Source organism: Sapajus apella, unplaced genomic scaffold, assembly GCF_009761245.1.
Source record: "Sapajus apella isolate SASKATOON/1434 unplaced genomic scaffold, GSC_monkey_1.0 scaffold1, whole genome shotgun sequence".
Taxonomy (NCBI): Eukaryota; Metazoa; Chordata; class Mammalia; order Primates; family Cebidae; genus Sapajus; species Sapajus apella.
This window is the reverse complement of record NW_022436941.1, coordinates 51,297,825-51,322,513: the sequence shown is the minus strand read 5'-3', so window position 1 is coordinate 51,322,513 and position 24,689 is coordinate 51,297,825. Positions and strand designations below refer to the sequence as shown.

The following is a 24,689-nucleotide window of genomic DNA, read 5'->3' as shown; positions in this document are numbered from 1 at the left end:
AATGGTAGAATTTCTGAGCTGTTAGGAAACACTTGCTGATGTGGCCTCTGGGATCCAGTGAGGTTTTTTTAATTCACACACACACACACACACACACACACAAACACACACACACGCTAGTCAGTTAAGTCAATTATATGAACTATATAATGTATTATGCACTTGAATATATATATATGCTCATGTGTTAGAATATTTAGTATTTTTAATTACTCCAAATCTTAAAAAATCCTATATTCCAACCTATATTTTTTATTTCTACATTTATCTTCCAAATATATGTATTACCTTTGATTATTTTTTATTTCTGCTATTTCATATACATTCATAAATATTTCCAGTTTGTAAATCCATTTAAATGGTAGAACAAACCAAAAAGTTTGTACCATAGATGTTTTAGTATATTTATAGTCTTATATTTTTTTAGACCTACATTTCAATATGCTGTGATAAAAATGTGTATTTCTCTAACAAGGTATTAAGTTTGGTGACTGAAAAGTGTTCTTCAAAGGAATGTAATTCACATTAATTTTCCATGTGATCATTGTTACTTATAGTTTAATAGTCAACATGTTTAAAGTCTAATTAGAAAACAAATCACTGGATATTAAGTTGAGAGACAGATCCAAGTCTGTATCTACATAGCTACCTTGGTGACCTTTGGTAAATTTCATTTTTGTTCTTTGATTTTATTTTCTTTGAAAATGAGAAGTTGAAAGTTTTAAAGCTTTTTTCCCATAACTCTGAAAGAGTTTAGGAGCTCAAAAGAAAATATGACTAAAAGAAATGTGTGGGCATCATTACCTGGCTGCCCAGTATTTTCATGGGCATACTCTGTAACATACTCTGGAAGTTTCTTTAAGAAAATAACTTTGTAGATATGGACATCAAGGGAAAAGGGATCAATCAGAAAAAGAAGGGGAAATGAGTTAGTGACAAAGGAGGAATGGTAGGCAGTAGAAATGATTCCTCACTTACTTGTTTGTTTATCTAGAGTCTAGTTATTCCTATTTGAAAACCTACTGGCACCAGGTATTATCAACAGGGATGAGTAATATGTAATTTTTATCTTTACTGGGTTACATTTGGCACATGGACAGTTGACAGCTGTCAGTCAGGTGGCTGGTCAATGAGGAGATACATGTAAAGCTGCCAAAATATTTTCGTTGCTTTAAATACAAGTAAACCATTTTAGCTGGAAACTTTGTTGTACTGAAATTAAATAGGCTAATATTCACAATATAACTAATTGACATTAATTATTGGAAGAATCAAGATTTTTTTTCTATTAATATATAGGGTTAAACAAAATGTTTTTCTAAGTGTCTTTTTGAAACAGGAAAACAATTTTCTCCACTGTAAATAAACTATCTTTAAGACAGGAGGATATCTTGCAAATAATGCTTGAAATGCATGTTTTAACGTTAAAAATTTAGAGCAGGTGTAAATCAATGCTACTTTAAACTCCAATATTTTATTAAAATAAACCATTCCCATACATTGAGGGAGCTGGCATAGGTATTTTTGTGACACAATGTTGAAGATTTATTAGAAAAGACAAACATAGCTGCATGGTGAACAAGAATTTACAGCTTCTTTCCATAATGAAAAAAATAATAGGATTTTAGAGTAAGTCTACAACTCAGGCATAGTTAAAATGATACATTTTAGTTATTTTGAAATATTTGAGCTATATCTAACATTATTTCCAATAGGTTCATTTACACTTAAATAATTGACAGAGTCATAAACAATAGTTTGGCAGAAGCTTTTGGCTTGCTTACACTTAATGTTAGTGACAATGTAATAATTATAGCCAACAGTAATGCATATGAAAAGTTAACAAATATAATTCTGACGTCAACATAAGAGCACATGTTCAGTTTTGCAGTAACTATGATCTTTAAAAGTCAATGATGTGATTGTTCAGGAATATAGTATTTAACAGACTAGAAAAAGAAAGTTAAAATTTTCAAGTGCATGAAATATATACTAATTTTTTCAGAGACAAATGAAGTTATTCTAAAAATTTAGCAACTATAATTACTCAAGTGGCTGAATCAATACAATGAAACATGACAAAATATCATACAAAAGTGGCAGCTTGAAACAGCAATAAATACACATATATATTTAAATGTTTTAATCATTTGAAATACATTCTGCTTGTAACCATTTATGATAAAAAGTATATTTGGGTTTTAATTTTTTAGAATATGGGTCCATTAAAATGTTTGTGGATAAGATTATGTTTTAAAAATATTAGATACTTTTTTGGGTGGACCATTTCTGATAATTTTTTAAACCACAAATATTTTCTGATTTTCAACAGTAATTACGACAGTTTAAAAGAGTAATGATAGCTATACATTTGTGGCATATTTATGTTGTCATTGATTTGAAAATTATTTCAGGTGCAGTGGTCATTAAAAAAGTCAGATCTCATTTTTTTTCCACTATACAGCTATGTATTAAGGATGTAGATTGGAAGTTATTTATGGGATCATCATAGTAAAACAATTGCCTCATAGTAATTTATATTGGTAGGAGTCTTTTCTTTCTTAAGCACCAATTCTACCCCCCACAGCCAAGAAAATTGATTTTATGCATAATAACTTATAGCATTCTTGATCAATGTATACTGTTGTGTCTTTTAAATTCATTAGCCTTTGTTGCTTGTGAATATGGAATTTGGTTATTAAAATGGTTTCATATGTTTACTATGTATAGGCTCTAGCTTTGAGCTGCTTACTTGCTTAAATAAATGTTTTCAATTTACTATAATATAAAAATTTGTAGAGAAATGCTGTGAAGCATAGTTAAAAGAATGAGTCCCTGAAATAGAATCACTTTTTAAAAATATGTCCTAACATGTGGTCTCATTTTTTCATATTTTGCATTAATTAAAATCCTATTCTGAAAAAAATATTTTTGCCTAAACTTTTGAATTCACAAAATAAAAATAAAAAATACATAAATGTACTAATTTTGGAAATCAATGACGTAAAAAACATGCTTTAGGACTGTCTTGGTTGTTTATTTCAAAGATTTTTCTCGAAAGAAACTCTTTGTAAAGTAATGAGAAAATATTGCCACTTTTAATTATTAAATAATATTTACTATAATACAATATACTATTATTTAATTATTAAACATAAAATATGTTTTAAATTTTTAAATTATACATGCAATATGTATTTTTAAAATGTGTTAAAATAAAGTTAATTGCATATTCTCTCTAATAATGTTCTTGTAACATGCACACATTTAAAAAATGCAGCACATGTAATTTTTGAAAAGAGCGTGTACCATTGCACCTTCTTATTTGGGAGATTTATTAGAAAATAACTTTTTATTCAGAAAAGATGATGACAGAATTAGATAAAAAAGAGACTAAAATGTTATGTGTGAAACAGTCTAATATTACATACATAATTAACTTTTCATCTTCCAAATATTGAAAACAATAATGAAAGAGACCAATATTAAAAATAGAATCTTTTTTTTTAAAACCTAAAAAAAAGTCTAAAAATTTGTACATGGTAACAGCTTTACTTTCACACCAGGCAAACCCACTGTTGAGCGAGTTGGCTCTAATTCCAATGGTCTCATCAACTTTGTGAACACAGGTACCTCAGTGGTGCCTGTTTCAAGACAACAAAATTAACTTTTAGAGATTAAAAAATACATTTTGGCAATTGAAACTCACCAGTGCCTTTCTGCTTCTCCAGGAAGTTGTACCCGTCAGCACCTGCTGAGGGCTTTGTTGTCCAAACTCTGACAGGTAAAAAAATTCCTGTAGAATAAAGCCAGACCAGCTGGCTTTGAAGAGAAACCCCCCAGTTTGGGCTGCGTTTGCCTCCTCTCCTTTTCTATGAAGACCGAGGCTTTGCCCCCTTGATCGTCAAGCCGTGAGATGCGTGATCCCTCTGCACAAGTGTCTGGCAGGCCGAGGTGCACCTGTTTCTGTCACTCTGGAGTAAATTTAGCTGTAAAGGTATCACTGACAACCAGACCTTTGTCAGTGCTGGCAAAAGAACACAGAACTGCTTCCCTCCCCTCCCCCTCTCCCGACCCCCTATGCTGCTAGTTCCAATGGAAAATATCCAATAGGAAGTCTATCCAAAAATCATTCCTAAAAAATGAAATTGCTTTCATATGGTATAAAAAAGTAAGTTTCCTCATTTCAAGCAGATTTTAAAATTACATTTCCAAGAATAATCTTGGAACAAGACAAGTTTTCGTTCAATTAATTGTGGCTGGAAACTTTTTAATGGAAACATAGCACATACTTACTTCATTTCAGGTTATTAAATTGTGTTAAGCATTAGAGTTATTTGCCATTCTTTGCTGCAGCTCATTTGTTCTTTTCGATCCTAAGAAATATTAGAAGGTTAAATAACTTATCACATACGAGGGATTAATCATACTGCCAAAATTAGAATGTGTGTAGTTCTGAGGGACTGAATGTCAAAATTGTATGCTCATTGCACTAAAACTATTGGGGATCTAGGAAATCACAAGAGCGTTTAAAATGGCAGCTAAGGTCTGTGGAAACCCTTCATGTTTAGAAACTGGCTAAAGCTTGATATCTCTTCTCTTTTGGTTAAGGTAAGGAAATTTATCATTTATGTGAATGTTTTAGTCGAATTTATTTATTGGTTTGAGAAATATTCCTTTTGAGGAAGATAGAGAGGCAATATTCATTAATATGCTTGACATAAATAAAATAGTCAAGATATATAAAGAAGCTCTTGGAATGCTTAGTCAAAGCATTCCAAGCTCCTGCCTTAATAATTATGATTTCTTAAGTGGAGTTAAAAAGAGTTGTACAGAGTACCTGTTCTATCATATTATTGCTGTTTACAGGAGTTGGGTGTGATGAGAAAGGAAAGCTTGGTCAAAATAAAAAATGCTTTGTCAAATAAACAAAGTTCCTATTTACTTACTATGTATAAACAGCCACTCACCAAGCCTCGTTTCTCCACAGGGCACCACTCTCAGATAAAAACATAGACCTGAATGGCATCATCCAGTATCCAAGGAAACCATGTAAGTACCTCTCTCACTGTGTACTTCTGTTCAGAGTTTAAAAGCTAGCTGAGTACTGAATAAGTGAGTGTTTGTATTTAATAATTATAAGGGAGGTACTTTTTAGGAGCTTGCTAAAAAGAAACAGGTTCTTGATTGTTATGTGTGCCATAACAAAACTCTCACATTTTCGTCATATTTCATAAAATTATGTGTTTAGTCCCAACCTCTCCAATAGTTCTTAGGTACAAAACCGCTACTCAAAGTCCTAATGAATTGAGAGTTTCAAACCTTTCCAAGACCCAAACAATGTTTCAGAGCCCTTGTGCCGGGAGAGGTTTCTTAATTGTAGTTAAGCTTGTTAAATTTTAAAAATTAAGAAAAAATTTCTTGGAAAATAATGGGTTATCGGTAAACATTTATGGCAATTTATTTGGCTGTAGGCTTGCTTGAAGAGTGAGTAAGTGAGCAAAGAGACAAGATTACATGTTTAAACCAAGAAAAGAATCTTGAAAGTAAGTGTAATTACCAAGATGCAAAAATCTGTTTGGGGAAAGGGTTGGGAGGTTGGCACATTATTTTCTTTCTCCCCTCCCCCCAAACTAATGTGCATTTCTGCAGCTAATATCAAAGTTTTAATTCATTTTCAGGAGCTATGAAATCTACTGTGGAAATTTAGTTTCTAAACAACATGCTACTCTGGAGAAAATCATTCCTAAAATATTTGAAATTTCTACTATTTCCTTAGATGGACTTCATTGTTTTTTCGTATTTGTACTATCTACTTTTAAAATTAAATTATTTTCAATATGAAATGATTATTCATTATTGTTTGCATACTTTTTCACAAAAATACTTAACATCTTCTATATACTCATGTAATTATAGACCTCATTTTTTGCCTTCTATATTCACTATATGATTTACTTAATATTTCAATACAGACATATTACCTTTCATCGAGGGTGGTTTGAGAGTTTTTCATATGTATTTTGTTTGCTTTTGTCACTTGTGTGTATTTCTACTTTTCCTCTACAGCATGGCTCCTTGCTAAGCATAAATGGTAGAGATTATCTCACAGTTTCTCTGAAGAATTAGAGAGGCCTTTCATGTTCAATATCTAACTGCAGGAGCATTTCACTTTATCACATAATTATGTCAAATTCTATTGTTTATGCATTCACGTATTTCTGTCTTTTAATATATGTCACAACATGCATCTTTCTGAATTGAGAAAAGTTGTGTCAGACTAAGGAATTTCCTGGAACTTTGGAAAGGCCCAGGGGCCTCCTCACCTATTAGGAAGGTCTGGCTAGGAATTTAATTTTTTATGTAACTTACAAACTTCACAAGTGTGGAGTTTGAGGCCCGAAGTACTACCTTCTAAAGTAGGAAATCCTTGCTGCATAATAAAGGTGGGTTTTGCTGAGTAAAGTTGGCAGCAGAGAGGGGTTAGAATAGATCTTTACAAAGAAAGAAAATGCTAAATGAAGGAAAAGACCAGGTAATGTTGTAATTCACTATCTTGAGAAGATGGAATCTTTTCAAATTTGTTGTCCTTGTAATATGGGGAAAATGAAAATCTACAGTACAGTGCTCATGGTACAATTTTAACGGTTTACATTAGAATATAGATTTTTCCAGAAAAAAAAACATTTAAATTTGACATATTTAATGAAACTTCCTATAACAGAAGGCAAACTGCTATAAAAATATATTTTATGTTTATATTTGAGATTTTCCATTCATCAGTATTAGCCTTTCTAATGTAGACAGACTTTGTTTACTAGAACTTTCTGTGATAATGGACATGTTCCATATCTGTACTGCCCAACGTGGCGCTCACTAGCCTTATATGGCTGTTGAGTACTTGACACGTGGCTAGTGCAACAGAGAAACTTAATTTAAAATTGTATTTACATTTAATTAATTTAAATATAAATAGCTCACACATAACTAGTGGCTACCTTATAAACAACCTAGTTCTCGTCTAGATCACTTAGAAATGTGGAAAGAGTCAAATATGTATAGATTTGATATCTCCATCAGTTATTTCTTATCTGTATATCAAGTACAATTGACCATAACTAAAATCATCAGTGCCTGAAAAACTGTGTTGCAACATTAATTTAGCAGGATTTTGAGAAATACTGTCATGTAATAGGCCAAATTGTAAAGAGTACTGTTTTGTTTTCATTAGAAATTAAATACCCTCCTGCAGAGATTTTCTATCCTTTTTTTTTTTTTTTTGGTATTTTGTCAAATGATATAATTTTTTATGTTTACTTTAATATTTGAATTATTATTACAGTAGGATTTATGATATTTTCTCAGAAATGAATGCTTTTAATATGGTCAACAGGGAGACATTCCTTATAAAGCAATTATAAAATTGCTTTATAAGCTTGGGATAGCATCTTTTAAAATGGCCATTGTAAACAAGACTGCGTGAAAAAAATAAATACGCTCATGCAAATTCTAACTATGGGGACAAATATTTTTAAAAGTTTAGTTACAATTGGCCGGGTACAGTGGCTCATGCCTGTAATCTCAGCACTTTGGGAGGCTGAAGCGGGTGGATCAGCTGAGGTCAGGAGTTCAAGACAAGCCTGCCCAACATGGTGAAATTCTGTCTCTACTAAAAATACAAAATTAGCCGGGCATGGTGGCAGACATCTGTAATCCCAGCTACTTGATAGGCTGAGCCAAAAGAATTGCTTGAACCCAAGAGGTGGAGGCTGCAGTGAGCCAAGATTGTGCCATTGCACTCCAGCCTGGGCAACAAGAGCAAAACTCCATCTGAAAAAATGTAATTGACCTCAAAAAGTGCTAGCCTTGTTTCTCCAAAAGTTGATTCTGCTCCCAAAGCACACATCAGAATTTGAATCTCCCGTGACCTTCTCAGGCATTTAGTGAAAATGATCATTAGGATTTATGATGATACTTTTATAATAATGCTAGACAGTAATATTATAAACAGAATAATTGCCTATAAAATAATATTGAAAATTTAAAATTTATATGGATTTTAAAAGTCAGTAAACTCATTATCGAATGCTGATTATTTGTAGGATATTGAACCCTAGACACTCTGAGAAATGTTTTTTTAAATGGAAGACATTCATCCTTAAACTCCATTTGTTGGACCTGGGCATGTTCTTTTGGAAGGATGTATAGGATTCAGATAAGTGAGAGAGAAGAGACTTCCTTTGGCAAAATCTTGGACAAGCTACTCAGTGTTCCTTCATGCAGAAAAACTGTAGGATTCTGGATAAAACGTACTTTCCAATGAATTATCTGACATCAGAAAACTTTTCTGACATCTCTAAAGATCCCTCTTCCTTGCCTCAGAATGAAAAATCCAAAAAGTGTGAGGTGAAACTGCTGTTGAAGATGAATAAACAAACAGAAAAAATGGGATGGACAATTGAATTGTATGGGTTGTATTTATTTGCAAAGATACTATTGGAAGGATAGCAGTCACATGCTCTATTAGACTGCTCCTAAACCGAGCCTTATTTGAAAAAAAAACAAGGAGAACCAACAACCACATTTGTAGACCCAGTTTTTTGGTCTTCTTTTTTTCTTTTGGTATCTTCAGTTAAGTAGACAACCACTTTCATATTGCCAGATCTGTTTTCAGAGAAATGGTCTATCCTTGCTCAGAAACCAGTGTTCTGTGCAGAGAAAACATGGTTCTCTATTGAGGGAATACTACATAGCTCTGATATCTGCATGTTTGAGAAATTCCTTTCATTCAGAAATACAGACTGTAACTTCTGAGTCCTCAACCACCACCTCAAACTAGTATATATTTGTTTACTTTTAAGTGTATTTACCTTTTTGCTATGAAAATTCGGAATATATTAGAAGAGCAGAGGGAAAAAGGTAATGAACTTTTGTATAACCATCCCTACTTTCAACAGCTGTCATCTCATGGGCCAGTTTGTTTCGTCATTGTTGTTTCCACTTTCTACTTCCACCTCAAATTATTCTGAAGCAAATCCCAGACATGACATCATTTTATCTGGTAACATTTCAGTTTGTATCTTTAAAAGATTATTTTTTTTTGACTGAAAAATGAATCACATCTGAAACATCCTCAAATATATAAAACCAATATTCAAAATTTTCAGGTCATCCCCTAAAGTTTTGTATTCTCTACTGTTTGAAGCAGGATTCAAATAAGGTCCATACATTGTAATTGGTTAATATGTCTCTTAATTTATAGGTTTATGTTTATTTTCCCTGGTTTCTTAAGAAACTGGATTATTTGTGCTGTACAGCTTTCCATAGTCTGAATTTGCTGCTGCATTCCTGTAGAGTCATTTAATGAACTCCTCTGCCCTGTTTCTTACCTGTTAATGGGTAGTAAAGGCTCTAGAAACTTGATCAAATTCATTTAGGGGATGGGGGCAAGACTACTGTCTCTTTCTCTTTTTGTGACATTAGCAGGTGGTGTTGATCATAGCCTACGTCCATTTATTCCTTAGACCTTGAAAAATGTCAATATAACTGTCATTTTTGGTTTATTTATTGTGTTGAATGCTTTTATAAACTAGTGTTATAGTTTCAATTTATATAAGAAAATCAGGATGGATGCTTGATTCTTTTATCAGTTCCTAACATAATGTGTGGTTCTTTAACATCCTCTAAAGTTTACCAATGGTTTTAAAAATTTTATTATGAACATGGATGTACTTCAATCTATTGCAGTTATCATAATTATGAATTCCCAGATTGCCACATCTCTGATTACTCAAAGTTTATCTCTGTTGGTTCCTATGTGTTTTTGAAAGAACTTCAAGTTTTTGAGAGCTTCCATGATAATTGGTATGACAAAATATAACAGCCTCATCTTTAACATTTCCTTTCCAATCCTGGAATCAGGCAATTATCCAAGAAATTCTAGTGTTTTTTTTTTTTTTTTTTGGTCTTGGAAATAGTACTTGAAAACCATAATCTTGAAATTAGTGAGTTCATTGCTGCTGACTTAGTCCTTAATCTAAGCCATTTCAAAGAAAAGAGCTAGAAAGAGTGTGTGTGTGTGTGTGTGTCTGTGTGTATAATTTCAAGATTAAATACAACAGGAGCTAACACTAATACTTCCTATTAACATACAGGCCAACAGGTTTTTAATTTAGTCACATCAATCTTGTATCACATCAATGTCCTTTCTCCCCAGCTGACCATCCTACAGTCCTAATTCTTAATGATACTAGCAACTTACTTGCTTTATGCTACAATACACTTACGACAGGCTCAGAGTAATAATACCAAGACTACTACCATCAGTCGTGATGTACACATCCTGTATACTGTCGCTCTTTTCTCTGTAAAGATATATATATTACTGAGGGTTTAAGTCATGTAGAATTGTTTCTTGGTGTAATGCCACCAGCTAGATATAGAAAGATTCACTTGGCTCTTTTTGCTTTCCATTTTTCAGGATTAAAATGTTAGCTAGGAGAGACCAGAGCAGTGCATAGTCTACCTCATTTCCCACTACTGAGGTTTTACCTAATTGCATATGAATTAAGAGATTTTCCATTCTGACTGGTGACAAAAGGCCTATTTCCAGCCCTAGGAAGGTGCCAGGTACTGTTCCCCCTATAATTATTTCAGATGTTTCTTTTCCCAGCCTTGGGTAGTTTCCTCACACTTATATCCAGATCTCTGTGACTCTCTGCAGATTTCAAGGGATTATTGTCTATGCATCTGCTCTCTCCTGAACTCTGTCCTGAAAGCTCTAGCCACTTTATTATCCCATACCTTCAGCTCTGTTTCCTCAACTCAGGCAGTTTGCCTCCTTTGAGTTAGTTGCCCCACCTGTGCAAAGAAACCTTTAGGACCGTAAGCGAGCGTCATCACAGGACTCACCTCCTTAGGGATCAACGTCCTTTGTGGTCTGATATCTCATGTCTTGACAACCATTGTTTCATATATTTTGTCAGGGTTCATTTTTGGTTGTTTAAGGAAGGAGGGCATGTCCAGTTCCTTTCAGTCCATCTTGGCTAGAAATGGAAGTCTCCTCAGTTGTTTCTTCAAAAGTTCAGCTATAGCTTATTAATCCAAACAGCTTCTTAATATGAAGCTCAATATTTAAAACAAATTTTAAAATATTCTGAATGATGTTTGTTTGTGTGTGTGTGTAGGAAATCTTTCTGAAACACTGCTGCAGTCTTAAAACTGTCAGTGCTCGTTCAGGACCTCTTCTCAGTATGTTTCTTGCCAACAAGGTTTTCCCCAACAGATGAGTCCTTTTTTATTTTTTGCCACTTAGAGGAATTTTTTTTTGGTTCACTCATTCATTTCTTTAACAGACCTTTTTGATTACCTGCTATGTGTCATATAAAGTGTTGAGAATACAGTGGTGAGTAAAACACCACTCATTCCCTCAAAAATGTTGCAGTTTAATTTTCACACAGAAACTTGAACATGAATGTTCACAGCAACTTTATTTGTAATAGCCAAAACCTGGAAATGCCCAGATGTCCATCAATGGGTGAATGGTTGGACAGACTGTGATATGAGCATGCTGCAGACTACTGCAATAAAGACTAATGAACTGTTATTATGGGCAACAACTTGGATGAACCTCGAGAAATTGTGCTGAGTGAAAAAAACCTGTCTTAAAAAGATACATTACTGAATGATTCCATTTATACAAACTTCATGAAATAAGACCATTCTAGAGACAGATTACTGGTAGCCAGGGGTTAGGGAGGGGAAGAGGACAGGGTGGCTTGGACATAAAGTGGTAGCACTAGGGAGTCTTATGGTGATGGTATAGTTAAGTGTCTTGATTGTGCTAGGGGTTACTCGAAGCTACACATGTGATATAATGGCATAGAGTTATACACACATACACAGACACAGATATGTGTATGTATAGCTGGGGAAATATCTATGGATTCTATGAAAAGCTCCATGGATTGTACCATTGTCAGTTTCCTGGTTTTAATATTGTAGTTTAGCAAGATGTTAACATTGAGAGTGGGACTAGAGGAAGGGTGCACAGGACCTCCCTGTACACTTTTTTGCAGGTTTTTGTGAATTTTTAATTACCTTGAAATAAAAAGTTAAAAAATACCTTGCAATTTTGTGGAGGGTACAAAGAACTAGATAGCCAATTATAATAGCCAATTGTATACTGCTTTTCACTGAAAATTTTTATCAATTTTGATTTTCTGAAATAAGAACTGGTTGTGCACCAAATCCTTTAAAACTTCTTCTAATAAAATATTCCAGTGTATGTCAGTAGTATAGTGGACAGAGTATTTCTTTCTCATCTTCTGGTAATTTGTGGTGACTGTGTATTCCTAATTTTTATTATGGCCATAGTCTTTTTTTTGTATTCTTTCTTATCTCTGTCTCTATAGCTGAGAAAAACATTAGTTATTTCTTGTGCTTATTTCAGCTAAGGGGAAGTAATACATACTTATGGAGAAATACCTTGTTCCCATTCCCAAGTCATAGGACAATGTCTCTACTACTCTTGTCTCTTAAAGCTTCCCAGTCAGATCATGCTTCTATTTGAGGGATGTGTATTAGCAGTAATGCACTAGCAAAATAGTTGTGTTGATTCTCCTCTATCCCCACCAAAGTGATGTGCCCTCCTTTTATAGCCTCAGTAAAATACCTTAACCATACAAGGCAAACATTTCATAAGAATGAGCATGTATTACTACAAAGCAACAGGAGGCTCGTGTTCTCACAACATGTTCAAATGTAAGCACAAAGACCCACTCCAGATTTAAATATCAGTGAGCTTTGGAATACACACAGCTTTGGCTCATTTCTGGCCCTATTCTGCCATCAGCATGTATCAGCCAAAGCTTTACTCTGACCCGTTTAGAAATAGCCTTTGTATGTGAAGATGAACGCATAGCTGCAGTTGGGTTTTTACATAGTCACTTATTACTATAGCTTATTTTAATTTAGTGACAGATTGTCACATATTTTGAGTTTTCTCAAGTTATAAAAGTTTTTTTTTCTTTCTTGGAACTAAATAGAATATATATTATTTCTGATATGTTGAGGGAAATTTATATTTTGATTTTGTGTTGGTATTACTAGAAAAGTCACTCAATATGAATTTGTGGTCTTGGTACATTGTGACAACTCAGTTGTCCTTTAATTTTTATTAGGCTGCTTCTAAATATCACCAATATGTGAATAGGTGAGTTTACAATATATGGGCTGGAAATGCTTTATTTATTTTTTCTTTTTTACCCCCAAACTCACCCCCTCTTGTCAGTGTCAGGAAAACCTTCTTGGAGTTACTATTGGACTAAGTGCCTGAGTCTGTACCTATGTGTGTTGCTGGAATCTTTACCGGGCAGAAAACATTCTTGGAGTTTAATTTGATCCATCTCCTAGAAATAAAAATCACAAAAGGTGTGTATAAATACCTTTGGTTTGTGTCCTTTACTTTGAAGAGTATAGCAGCCAATTTGAAATTACATAGGTCTACTTTGTGAAATTTACTACTTAGTTTTATCTTTGGCCTCATGTTTCTGTTTAAAACATTGATGAATCATTGGATCTTAGACCATTTTTTTGAATTTTGCTAATATAGATATAATATACTTTACATTTAACAGATCATTTATGGTTGATTCAATCCCAACACTTTCCTCATTCTTTATTGTAGTCAGTTGTATACTACTGTTCATTTAAAATGTTCATTAATTTTGATTTTCTGAAATGAAACCCATTTTTGTGCTAAATCTTTTAAAATCATTCTAAGAAAATAGTCAAGTGTATGTATACTTGACTTAGAATGTTTCTGATAATTTGTGGTGACTCTGTGGCCCTGATTTTAATATGGCCATGATCTTTACTTATCTTCTCCTTCTCATATCTCTCTATATATCTAAGAAAATTGTTAGTTATTTCCTGTTAATTATTTCTTTAAAATGCATTTATAAGGATTCTCAAAGTTATATAACATTACATAAATTCTATACTTTTTCTACAACCTTAATATTGTACCGGTGTTAAAATGGATGTACAAAACCATACTATTAAAAATATTGCAAGCACTATCAGCAACTAACACAGGAAGAGAAAACCAAACACCACCATGTTTTCACTCATAAGTGGGAGTTGAACAGTGAGAACACATGGACACAGGGAGGGGAACATCACACACCAGGCCTGTTGGAGTTTGGGGAGCTAGGGGAGGGAGAGCATTAGGAGAAATACCTTATGTTGATGGGTGCAGCAAACCACCATGCACTTGCATACCTATGTAACAAACCTGCACATTCTGCACATGTATCCCAGAACTTAAAGTATAATGAAAAATTAATTAAAAATATATATTACAAGCATTTTTGGAGAGGAATAAGAATTAATAGGAAGCAGTATAGTTTCCACAGATTTGGAAAGCTACTGAAGAGGTATTTTTTAAAAGTTGCCTAAATATTCTTGAAGTGTTAATTTTGGAACAAGAGTTGCATAGGCACTGCTATAATTCCTCAAGTTCATAGAGAAGGCACTTGCCACATCTTCCTTCCCTCCTCTGCTTCTGCCTGAGCAAAAGTGAGCTGAATCTACTCCCACCTACAGCAAGCCTATCAGTCCCTGGACCAAACGCAACAACAATAGGAAGCATATTTGGAGGCTTTGACTCTTTTCCTCATTGGGCACATGTAGTGGCCCTGCTACTGCTCATTCTGAGATGGAATCTGTGCAGTTCGCTAGATTTGGGAGGCCATGGTTCTGAATTACATCCCAGGGGCCACTGTAACTCTACAGACATGGGAATTGTCCCCTTCTGTCTACATGGGACTAGGCCTCTGCTAAGTTTCCTTGGATCTTTGGATGCTGTCTCTATGCACTCATTTCATTCTGTGAGTTTCATGAAATAGGATCAGAGCTGATGATTTCTAGGTTTTACTGATAGTCACTGGTACTTCTGCCTAATATGATACTCTATTACTTACAGCTGCTTGCATGACTTCAGAGTTATTTCTGCCCTTTGAATATCATGCCTTTCTATCTAATAGATCTGTGGTTGTCAGTTGTGGATAGTTTCTGCTGTTTATTTGTGATCCCAAATGTGTGTCCTGGCTGGCGTTGCTAAATATTCCTTGCGCTTCACACCTGTATCAGAGAGAAGGGCCTCAGACAGAATGAGTCTTTCCAAGCTCTGAAGAGTGGCATCTCACTGATTGCATCATAGTACGAGGCTCATTCACTCTCTCGTTTGTGCCATAGCTCTTCTTAGTTCCAAAAAGCTGCCTTGGCAAATTATAATAATAAAAGCATTAAAATAAAAATTAAAACAAAAGCATGCAATAAAAAGGGGGTAGGATAAAACTAAACCAGAAAACCCGGACCCTCCCTCAAAGATCCTGCAGTTGAATAACTTGAGTTTTTGGCTCACCGTTTCTGCCAATTGGAGAAAAAGAGAGGCATAGAAATGGTGCCACCTATTATCAGATCAGAGTGGGTCAGGAGATTCCAGTTCATCAGGAGAAATGTTTGTGTTTCTCCTAGCTTTGGGAAAGCATATGTTGAGTAGTAGCTCATTGTTTTTATACCAGATAATCATATTAAAATACCAGTGCATCCTTTCTAGCATGATATACTTTTAAAAAATTCTTCTTCTTTACAATGCCTTTAGACATGCATTAATTCGAGATAAATATAATGTGAGCCACATACGTAATTTTAAATTTTCTAGTATCCACAGTAAAAAGTAAAAAGATATATGTAAAAATGTAATAATATATGCAATCTAGTCAGTATAGCCCAAAATCTTATTATATCAATAGGTAATCGATATAAAAATATTGGCATATTTTACATTATTTAAAAAATAAGTCTTTGAAGTGCAGTGTGCATTTTATACTGATGGCACAACTCAGTTTGGGAAGGTCACATTTCAAGTACTCAATAGCCACAGGTGGCCAGGAGTTTCTGTATTGCACAGCGTGGCCTTAGACAGTGGTGTAAGTGGTGCAGCAGGAGGAAGGAAACTCCTGATTGTTGAAATATCCTTGTGACACTTTCAGTCTTGAGATTCCTCAGCTACAATTACCATCAGGAATCTTCAAAGGAAATTTCTTCAGTGTCCGTCATACTGAATGGCCATTAATTCAGAAGTTATAATTATTTCATGTCACCAAAACTAACTTGATGAGATGAACAAACACATTGCTGTTTTTAAGAAAGTGAGTAACTTACTCCGAAAACCTCTGGACCTTTACTTTCAACGCCCTCATCACTAGTGAATTCACTAATTTATGTTATCTGGAAAATTGTCTTGAACTATTTTTAATGACACCTGCTTCCTTAAGGCTTCCATGATTTCACCAGCTTTCTTTCTTGGGGCTTCGAAGGGAATCAGTTTGTAATTTTTCGGTGATACTCATGACTTTGTGCTTGGCATGCAGTTACTTGTTAATTTCGTTTTTAGCTTCTTATTGAGAACTGAGACTTGGTGGTTGGCCTCCTCCCTTTTAGTGCCTTGCATAAAGTGTAGCCAGTAACATTTGCTGAATGCACATGTATGTACCTTCTCTGATTTAAGGTCTGGAAGGTAGGACATGGTTTTCTTTTTTAATATACCCTTTCATATATATTTAGTTTCTAGCGTAGTTTGGTTTATTCAGTTGGTGCTTAATAAATTCTGGCCAGCTGGACTCATGACTTATAATTAGTCTCCCAAGTTTTAGTCCACAACTATATCCATCAAGTTGTTAACTTACATATTTGAAAAAAAATCACTATTTTTATTTAAAGGAACAAATACAAACAAACATATCTACAAACCTACCTTGTGGGTTCTATAAAACCTAACTGACCATACGAAAAAAATGAAAAATTAACCAAGAAAGTACTACTACTTTTAGTTAAATGCCAATGAAGTATAATGTATAGTTGTCAGAAGAAAAAAATTAAGTATTGGTGTACTTCATAAACATCATGATAAAATAATCTAGTTCGCCAATATTTGAATCGTTTAATTCTTTCATTCAACAAACTGAACACCTATTATGATTAGGACATTATGTTGGGTACAGGGGATACAATAGGTTGAGTCTGACCCTTAAGTTGCTCATATTTTATTTGGAAAGTCAGATGATGCCAAAGAACCCTCTAAACCATTTGTAAGTTTAGAGCAAGCTACTAATGGGAGAAAGGTTCAGTGAAGTCTAATTTTTGTTGTGTTTCCCTTATATGGTGTTGACTAATAAGTACTTTGAAGATAAATGTGTAGATGGTGGTCTGTTGAAAAGAAGTTATATTATTTGGCATTTATTACATTTTATTTATTTTCTTGATTGATTAATTGCAGTTAAATTACCTTAGCATGCAAGAACAGATTTTACAGATTTTGACATATGATTAAGCAGCATAAAGCATAACTAATGTGGTTTTAGTGGCATGCTATGTATTAAGGCATGAAATTTAAACACACACTTCATCAGGATTTTTTGCAGTTCCAGTGAATTAGAAAGATTCAGATATTGGAACTCCCTCCAACTCCTGTGTTAGGGAGGGGCAGGAATTTTATGATTGAGATTTTTATAGAAGAGTGTCCTGACATAACTGATTGACTTTAGTGATGTGCCTTGAAAGTTCAAATTCAAGGTGTGCACTTATTTCAGTCAGCTTATCCTGAATGTTTAAATAAGAAATACTATTTCTGGGTATTCTGAATAACTCGTTGTACATTTGTTCCTAATAGTGAGCATTTGGACTAATGATGGATTACTAATGAGCATGTAAATGTACCACCTGATTACATTAATATATGATCTTCCATGACGAGGTCTGAAATGAACATTTCTAATATGTGTTTCTTTTCCCCAAATGGCACTGTGGTGTATACTGAGCAGGACTGAGACAAGGATGTTTTTCTTAAGAGCCACTGATTTAGTAAATTATCAAAAATCACATTATAATAAATGCTGTTCTAAGAATTTTGATTAACCTTTAAATAAATGTTACATTGGAAAAAATCCGCCAAATGTGTTAATGATAAATTGTGAAGCGGTAGTAATTGCAAGTATGTCTTTATAGGTAATGCAGTTAATTGATACCACCCTCTCAAGCTTATACAGCATATCAGCTGCTATGAGCCTGGGCAATAGTAATGGTGTCTATGGCATTTATGATGCATTGAGGATGACATGAGTAAAATGGAAACTTAGAGTGCTCACCAGGGTCATTCTCTTGTGGACATCTGATGCCCATGGTCAAGTAAATTTTTAATGACACATAGTCACTACACACCTTTCAGTCTTCTGGAGAGGTAAGTGTACATTGATCTGTCCTAATTAGCCTTGCAGAGTACTTCAGACATCCCTGCAGGAACACTATTATTTAATAAAATAGGAGCTGTTTTTTTCACAAGCTCAGCACTTGCTCCTTGTATAGCTGTATTGTTTTTTTGCTCTTCTTCTTCTTCTTTTCTTTTTTAACTCAGGTCTAGTGTCTCATGTTCACCCTTGTCTTTGTCTGACAATGTAGTATTAATGCAACTGCATGAAAAAGTAAGCAAAATTAAGGAATGAGCCTGATTATGAAGGTTCATTGCTATTATAAGAACCCATAGAGCGCACTCATTCCTTCCCTAATGTATAGGGTGCTGACTGCATAAAGTTGCTTGGAAACACATTAAGGATATGCAGGCAATTCTGTTGAGGTATGCAGTGGGATGCTTTTATGTTTGGTGATAAAGGTGGCTCTGGAATATCTGATTTTGTAAAAAAAAAAAAAAAAAAAAAAGAAAAGGTAGCCAGAACAGTTTGTACTGGTTGTATACTGGAACATTTATGTAGGGACATCTGCTTTTTTTTTTTTTTTTTTTTTTTGAGAGTTTAGTTTTCATCGGATGTAGGGTCTATAATAACAGTTTGGAGTTTGTTCATCTTTGGAGCAAATCAAGTATTATTTATAACTTGCTCATAGAACTTTGTGGTAGAGGAATTTCTAATGTAGATGCTTATTATAATTATGAAGTTAGTTCCAAATATAATACAGAATAGATGGTGTCAAATCCTATCCTAAGGTTCAAGTCTACAGCCAGAGCTTCTTATCACTTTGGTGGACATGGTTCACTGATTACTGGATGTATAATATTTGCTCTTAAGAGAATGGAACAAGAATAAGTCTTTGTCAGACTCTTGGTCTGGCCATTAATGACAATATCTGGATTTGACCTTGCGTACAGAGAAACCTGCCACCTCTTCTTGCTGTTTTTAGGGCCATGGTTGGCTGTCAGCCCCACAAATGCCATTGTTACCTGCTTACTGATACCTGTAGTTGCATAATTAGATATTAAAATACTTAGGTTTTACAAACATGCCTAACACGCCTAGAAATGATAACATTTTGATTAAGTCAGTCACTAGAACTCAGTGTTAGTAGGCTGATCAGCTCTTCCTGGGAAACAGATTTTGAGAGTGAAGGGGGCAGAGAAATGTGAGGGCATTGAGTCACTAGAGAGAGAGAGGAACTGCCTTGTTGGCATGAGGGAGATATGGGGACATGATGAAAGACACTGAATGAGGAGGTTTGGAACAGCACAGGACAAGCTGAACGTGCAGGTTTTTTACATAGGTATATATGTGCCATGGTGGTTTGCTATACCTTTCAACCCATCATCTAGGTTTGAAGCCCCGAATGCATTAGGTATTTGTCCTAATGCTCTCCCTCCCCTTGTCCCCCACCCCTTGACAGGACCCAGTGTGTAATGTCCCCTCCCTGTGTCCATGTGTTTTCATGGTTCAACTCCCAATTTTGAGTGAGAACATGCAGTATTTGGTTTTCTGTTCCTGTGTTAGTTTGCTGAGAATGATGGCTTTCAGCTTCATCCATGTCCCTGCAAAGGACATGAACTCATTCTTTTTTATGACTACATCATATTCCATGGTGTACATGTGCCATATATATATATAAATAAAATTGCACTTTAGGTTCTGGGGTATATGTAAAGAACATGCAGGATTGTTGCATAGGTACATACATGGCAATGTGGTTTACTGCCTCCATCCCCATCACCTATATCTGGCATTTCTCCCCATGTTATCCCTCCCCAACTCCCTACCCGCACTGTCCCTCCAGTTTATCATTGATGGGCATTTGGGTTCGTTCCAAGTCTTTGCTATTGTAAATAGTCAAATTTTACTTTCTTTGCAACATGCAAAACCCTCAAAACGTCAGGCTTTCTGAATATATTTTTAATGCATATTTTAAAAACTGTGGTTGAAAACAATTTGTTATCAATTATATTTAGGAATAAAATTTGTAATTTCATTGTTATCAGATATTTTAATTGAATTCCCTAGTTCATTTATTTGTGAAACATTTATTGAGTCATTGTATATGGTAAATAGTGTGTTAGATGCTGAGGAAAAAAGGCATGCTTCCCATGCATACTGTTTTATCAGTCACCATGCTTTTGCCTGCAGGTAACAAAAAATACAAATCCAAATGGCCTCAGTAGTAAAGATATATGTTGACTCACTTCACTGAAATTTCAGAGATATGGTGGAATTCATTGTCATTTGAATCCAGTAGTTTGGGCTTCATTTTCCTTCCATTGTTTGCCCTCTCTGTGGACCAGCTTCATCAGTGGCTAGTAGCAAGATAGCTACCAAGTGAAAGGGATTTTTCTAGAAGAGCTACAAAAGCTTTCCTAGAAGCTTCAAAGAAACCTCTTCTTGGATTTTATTAGCTCAGGAGATCAGGATTATACAGGCAATTATAAAAAGGGTGGATGCAGCTATGTATTGGTTCAGTGAGCATTGAAGAGGGAAGGACATTGACTCCAAACTAGTTAGTGCATGTGGGAGATTAAGGGAAGGACTACTTGAAGAGGTTCTGTCCACAGTGAATCCAAGAGGATGAGCAAGAAAGAGGTTGGACGGGCATTGTAGGGAAAGAGGGCATTATATCCAAAGATGCAGAAGTGAGAGGGTGCAGTGGGTAAAAGCAGCTACCTTTGCTCACATTCTTTAGATGTCTACTACACCTTATCTGCCTTGGGTTTAACAGAGCCTTTATATGGTCTTCAAGTTCCCTGTACTTATCCTATTTTTTTTTTTTTTTTAAGAAATGGTATATTATTCTGCCACCCAGGCTGGAGTGTATGTAGTGATGTGATCATAGCCCACTCTAGGCTCCAATTCCTGGGCTTATGTGACTTATGCCATCTCACCCCACTCCATTGTTATTCATTCAACTCCCTGCTCTCTACTAGATTTGGAAGGGGACATGTCTGTGTAATTGTCCTCTATACCCGGTGCCTGGCCCAGTTCCCGGTACATGGTAGATGGTAGTAAGTGTTCATGAAATGTATAAGTGAGTGAGTGGTTTGCTATTATTTTATTAATTGATGGCATTTGGATCTGCTCATTCCTACAGTGGTAAGAATAATAGCTTTCATGGCCCTGATTAGACTTCTCATAAAATAGTCATAAATTGTGGGCATTAAAACTGAGTCTTGTGGATTCTGAGAAGTTTTGACTCTGATGTGACCAACTATTTTGAATAGAATTTTCTTGAACATGATTATGTGTTTTCATATACTGTGCAGTCCCAGAGCTGGAAGAGACCTTGAAAATCGTCAAAACTCTTATTTGTTGGATGAATCTTTGTATTGTAGAGGACTGAGTCTTTGCTCACCACATTATTCGAAAGATGAATCTCATATATGTAAATCCCCAGGTTAGGTGACTTTCTGATATTTCTTCTAGTTTTATGATTTTTGAAAATTTAAATTAAATGATCAATAGATTATTTTATTGATATTAGTTGGAAATTAATGTTATGTCTATCCTGTTATATGTGATGTACCAATCACAGACCATGGGAACTGGGACAAGATTTTGCTGGATTCCACTACCATGAATTTTCCACTTGAAATTTTAAATTAAGCATCATGTATTGAAATGAATTAATGAAAAGATATTTTTGGATAGAGTTGTATATTAGTACCTGCTGCTCATTATCATCAGCATTATAATTTGCAAATACAAAACATAACAAATATTGAAAGTCTAAAATGTTTAACTTGAAGAAAAAGAATATAATAGTGAAAGAAAGTATAATGATGTCACATGATGAAATTCAGTTAGAATTCTACTTGTGATTTTAAGTATCTTTTACATCTTTAAAAATCTCTAAGGCATATCTAAATATTTCCCCATAATATGTCACAAGTCCATGTTAAGCGGTCTTTCTAAACTTTTAAAATTGATTTACCCTTACAAGTTTGAAGCCCCTTAATTTAATGTATTTCTTACAATGTCATCTAGACAGAATAGTTTTAGTGATCAATATGTTATTTTTAGCTTACTTGACTTTCCTCAAGTTAAAAAATATTTTTAAAAATGGAAATCTCTCTTTTATTTATTATAAATATATTATTTTCCTTTTTTTAACCTTACCAGTAATAATTAGAAAACATTTTTTGAGCAATTCATGGAGGATTTCACAGATTATAACTTAAGATTTCTGCTTCCTGGAAGAAATTATGAGGCAGTATAGTCATGGTAGCTATAATAAGCATTACAAAAATGCTACCACTTCATTTTTTATGTGGTATAATCATTAAGGACAGCATTTTCCTTTATATAAAGAAATGTCATATTCCTATAATATTTGTTGCCCTTAAGAATTAAATGTTTAAAGATAAGTTGTGATTATGAATTCTATGTTAGAAATGGAAAGATCTTTATAATTAACTGACATCTCAAAGAATTTTATGTTTTCCATGCAATCATCTTATGTGATAGATAGGAGGCATATTTCTTTAATTTAAGCGAACAAAGTAGGTGAGTGACCTCACCCATTACAAAGTACATGTGTTTGGGACATCACTGGGAAGGAAAGAGAAATAATATTTATGGAGAACTTTTTTTGAGCTTCTGCTGTTTGAAATAGAATTATGGACTGAAAAGATCTTTAGAAAAAATCTTGTCCATGTTTCTCCATATACAGAGAAGGGGACTTGAGCTTCTTGAGGTTTAGGGACTTGCCCAGAGCTGTACATGATTAATGAGCCCCCAGAAAAGGTGGGGATAGCGCTTGTGTCTTCTGATTCTCGGAGTTATGAATGTGCTTTGCACAATGTCATGCTGATCTCTCGGACTCTTCAATTGTAAGGAAACTTAACTGGATGTGAAAAGAAAATTCCTTTTGTGTGAATTCGTTTAAAAAGATATTCCATTTGTTTTGCAGTGTTATAACATGCAGATTTATTGACTTCAGAAAATTAAGGTATTAGTTAAGCTCACAAAATGTATTTAATACATTAAATATATTCATAATTTAAACAAATGAATTAGTTTAGGAAACTTCATCTATCTAAGTTCACCGGAAGCCCATGCTCCTCTCATTAAGAAAGCAGGTTGAGGCTGTTCCGTCAGGCTGTGCATTGTGTTTTTCTTCCCTGAGCGCTCGGGAGATTGGCATTACTGTGCAGTAGTGTCACAGCCCGCAGGCATTTAATGCCTCTTCTTGTGAGGCCAGGATTCCACGCCCAAGTGCATTTAGTAGGTCAGTACAGTAATTTTAAATGTCTTTCTTTCAATCTTTTGCCATCTTCAATTATACCTTTCCACCCTACTATTTGTGTAATTTTCTTCTGTCTGAAGTCTCTTTACTGTTGTTCTCTATTGCACAGCATGACAAATTACCCATCAAGCCATATCTTTTCAGCCCAGAAATGCGCAATAACACGGAGTCATGGCATTATCGCATGTTGTGCACTTTATTTCCTCACAGTTCATTCAAGTGTGTCACTTTATTTTCCTGACTTCCTTTTGTCATCATGGAGATTAACCATTTTATCCTTCCTAAACTTTAGAAACAATTAGAATTTCATTATAGTGGAAGCTGAGAGTGAATGCTTGCTCAGTACTATATGGAGTATACTTTTCATATTATCAGTGGCAAAATTAAAGCCATGAATCCTGAGTCTTTTTCAAAGGAGAGACTTTAGAGGTTATTATACAGCTGAGTAACCCTGGCTCTGGACAAGAGAATTATTTGAGGCTGTGGTCACCAAACACATTAACCGTAAGAAACCATTTAGTGTGACATTGAGTACCTGATTCTTATATTCTCCTGGGAATTATGAAACTCTCTGGGACCCATGTGTTCTGTACACAAAATCTCTTTTTTTTTTTCCCCCTCTTAGCTTCGGCTAAATACCAATAGTATGCAATGAGATACAATAGACATTGCAAGTATGGGCTAGAAAATCAATTGGTATTGATGCTCTAATCAGCAGGGCTGCAGCTGGTATGTAGACACACCACTGGAAATGGTGATTAAGATCGTATTCAAAAGCATTAAAAAAAAAAAACAAACCCACAACGTTTAGATCACTGTTCAGATAGATTGCTGTTTTGCTGGGATAGTAGATGATTTGGGAAGCCAGGGATACTTCTAGATGCTGCTAGATTAATTTATAAGATTTTCCAATAACAATCTATTTTATGTGTTAAATTTATAATATATTTTAATTATATATTTATGAGGTATAGGACAGTTATTGTTGACAAATAAACAAGCAAAAAGTTCAAAGCTCTTTTGATGCAGCCGACTTACTAGCCTGCCAGATACTGAATATAAGCTGAATACACAAGAAAAGGTTGAAATAGAAAAGCAGTGTGGTGACTGTTGAG

At 34.5% G+C, this 24,689-nt stretch overlaps 1 protein-coding gene and 1 long non-coding RNA gene across 9 annotated transcripts in view; one reads left to right on the top strand and one right to left on the bottom strand.

Moving 5' to 3' along the window:
• Positions 1–3,894, bottom strand: part of MEF2C (myocyte enhancer factor 2C) — a 181,320-nt gene extending 177,426 nt beyond the window's left edge. For 2 of the 4 annotated variants that reach the window (XM_032278427.1, XM_032277247.1), the window contains exon 1: positions 3,710–3,894. The gene's annotated coding sequence lies outside the window, so the exon portion shown is untranslated. The remainder of the gene's footprint in view (positions 1–3,709) is intronic. The other 2 variants (XM_032277232.1, XM_032277990.1) reach the window with 1 other exon arrangement.
• Positions 3,895–3,985: 91 nt separating this feature from the next.
• LOC116552721 overlaps positions 3,986–24,689 on the top strand; it is an 88,116-nt gene continuing 67,412 nt past the window's right edge. For all 5 annotated transcript variants that reach the window (XR_004269508.1, XR_004269524.1, XR_004269522.1 and 2 more), the window contains exons 1-3: positions 3,986–4,611; positions 4,991–5,052; positions 10,481–10,629. This is a non-coding gene — a long non-coding RNA (uncharacterized LOC116552721). The remainder of the gene's footprint in view (positions 4,612–4,990; positions 5,053–10,480; positions 10,630–24,689) is intronic.